The sequence below is a fragment of the Lissotriton vulgaris genome, chromosome 6, assembly GCF_964263255.1.
Source record: "Lissotriton vulgaris chromosome 6, aLisVul1.2, whole genome shotgun sequence".
Taxonomy (NCBI): Eukaryota; Metazoa; Chordata; class Amphibia; order Caudata; family Salamandridae; genus Lissotriton; species Lissotriton vulgaris.
The window spans coordinates 1,893,803,233-1,893,806,397 of record NC_141694.1 but is presented as its reverse complement, the minus strand read 5'-3'; the positions used below and the strand labels follow the sequence as shown (position 1 = coordinate 1,893,806,397).

The 3,165-nt window shown below is 40.5% G+C and overlaps 1 pseudogene; it reads left to right on the top strand.

The window, feature by feature from the left end:
• Positions 1–761: 761 nt before the first annotated feature.
• On the top strand, positions 762–2,212 carry LOC147709807 (uncharacterized; annotated as a pseudogene).
• The last annotated feature ends 953 nt before the right edge of the window (positions 2,213–3,165 follow it).

The window sequence follows — 3,165 nt, the reverse complement described above, 5'->3', positions numbered from 1 at the left end:
GGAAGCATCCCCTGGATAAGAAGGGAGCCATATTGCCTCCATGGATTTAACATTGTAGTGTATCGTAGGGGAGAGGGTCTGACTTACTGAACAAGTTATCTTCTCTGGTGTCTTGGTCACTCCTTGAGTCCAAATTCCTCAAAAGAGGAAGATCATGTAAGGATTGATTGCCCTTACTCTGCCTTCTGACTCTTTACATTGAAAGTGGAATCTCGAATTTCTTCAGAGCACTTGTCTATATGGACAATTAAATGTTCCATTAAATGTTTGAAGAGTTTTGTGGTAGAATCTGCATTTTAACTTATTCAGTGTTTTTTTTTCTTAATTTAACAGGTGAAATGAATTCAGAAATAAACGAAAAAGGTAAAAGCCATTAACCATCACTCACGGAGAGTTATGTAAAAACAGTATGCCTCAACCGCTGCCCTTGAAGGTTAATGCCTTGCCAAAGTCTTTTTCTACAACAGAAAACTCACCCTGCCCAATGATGTCTGTACTTCGCTCTTAGGGATCAGCAGGTATACATTGGAGATATAACAAACTGACATACTGAAGCAAGTCTGATGAGGTGTCATTACGAAGGAGGAGCTACTCTAGTATCAGAAAAAACACACAGGAGAGAAACCGTATGAATAGCTAGAATGTGACAAAACATTTATTAGGCAGAGGAAGAGCAAGTGTAACATCAGAAACTTCATACCGGAAAAAAAACATATCGATGGACTGACTGTGGAAAAGTGTTCTTTGGAAAGAAAGACCTAATGGAGCATCAGAGTGTCCACGTAAAGGGGAAACCATATAAATGTAAAGAATGTAATAAAGTGTTCGGAAGGAAGAATTATCTAAGACAGCATCAAAAAATCCACATTGGTTTGAAACGGTATAAATGTATAAACTGTGACAAGGCATTTATTACCAATGGACACCTAGCACAACATCAGAAAGTCCACACTGGGGAGAAACTGTATAAATGCAATGAATGTGACAAAGCATTTAAAACAAATAGACAACTAAAACGACATCAGAGAATCCACACTGGGGAGAAACCATATCCATGTGTAGAATGTGACAAAGCATTCATAACAAATGGTGAGCCGAAGCTACATCAAAAAGTCCACACAGTAGAGAAACCATATAAATGTACTGAATGTGATAAAGCGTTCAAAGGGCAATATGCTCTAAAGCTACATAGGAAACTCCACACTAGGGAGGTTCTTATGAATGTACAGAATGTTACAAAGCATTTAAAACAAATGGAGAGCTAAAACAGCATCAAAAAATCCACTCTGGTGAGAAACCCTATAAATGTACAGAATGTGATAAGGCATATATTACCAATGGACAGCTAATGCTACACCAGAAAGTCCACACAGGAGAGAAACCATATCAATGTGCTGAATGTGACAAAGCATGTATAACAAATGGAAAGCTGAGACGACATCAAAAAGTCCACACTGGAGAGAGACCGTTCAATTGTACTGATTGCAAGAAGGCATTTATTAATAAGTCACATCTAACAGAGCATCCGAAAGTCCACACTGGAGAGAAACCCTATGAATGTATAGAATGTGAAAAGGCATTTATTAAAAAGTCACATCTAATGCGACATCAGAAAGTACACACTGGGGAGAAACCATATGAATGCACCGAATGCGACAAGGCATTTATTACCCATAGAAACCTAACACTACATCAGAAAATCCACACTGAAGGAAAACCCTACGAATGTGTGGAATGTGAAAAGGCATTTATTACAAAGTCCCATCTAATGCGACATCAGAATGTCCACACCAAAGAGAAACCATATCAATGTGCTGGATGTGGCAATGCATTTATAAAAAATGTAGAGCTGAAGCAACATCAAAAAGCCCAAACTGTAGAGAGACCATTAAACTGCACTGATAAGGCATTTATTAATAAACCACATCCAACACAACATCAGAAAATCCACACTGGAGAGAAACCCTATGAATGTACTGAATGTGAGAAGGCATTTATTAGAAAGTCACATCTAATACGACATCAGAAAGTCCACACCGGGGAAAAACCATATGCATGCACTGAATGCGATAAAGCATTTATTCAAAAGCAAAACTTAATACTCCACCAGAAAAGTCACACAGGAGAAAAGCCATATGAATGTACTGAATGTGACAAGGCATTTATAACAAGGCAAAGGTTAATAGTACATCAGAGGGGAGAAGCCGTATGAATGTAGAGAATGCAACAAGGCATTTATTACAAGGAAAAGTTTAATGGTACATGTTGGAAGTAAAGAAGTACTGAGACACAGGACACAGCTGAAGCAGTACAACTTGTTTAATGGTCATCCACTCTCCTCACTGGAGAACACTTGAACATTCTATAGTAAGCTTCACAGTGGGAGAACCCAACAGGGGTCAAGGGAAGGGGTGGATGGAATGTACCAACCCAGGTTCTAACCCATCTCCCTTCCTTACAAAGAGTTCCCACTAGGCATGCCCCAAAAGGTTACTGGTGCACATAAACAGGCTAGCAGGCTTCCCAGGGGGATAACAGTGATACCTGTAGGGAAAGGTGATGGCAGCACTTTCACAATGTTGTCGCAACTCCACCATTGACCATTTTCAAACTGAACAACATTTTTTAACACTTTGACAATTTTGCTGGGAGAATAGAACTTGCTGATGTCAGTCCCCAATTTAGCGTTCCTTCTGGCTTGCGCCATGTCCCCCACTTCCCACCTTTGAAACTTCACACCATGCTTCTTGTCATACCATTGTTTGTATACATTTTGGTGTTGTTTGACCTTCGCTCCTGCCTCCTCCCTGTCCACATTCCTGACTTCTCCTCCATTTAACCAACAGGGGTTGAACTTTGCACTAGGCTCCCTCCCGCGCAGGGACACAAAAGGAGAGACCCCAGTTATTCTATTGGGCGACGTGTGGTAAGCCCATAAGCATTCCCTCAAACAATCCTCAACATCGTGTCCATTTATGGTGGCCAACTGGATATTCTCTTTGATAACTCTATTTGCCCTTTCCACCATTCCATTGGCTTTGGGGCAATAAAGCGCTGTGGTCTCATGTCTAATGCCAGACATTTCCAGAAAATTCTGCATTTCTTCGGAGGTGAATTGTACCCTGTTGTCGGTAACTAATATGGAGGGGATGCCCTCTTCACAAA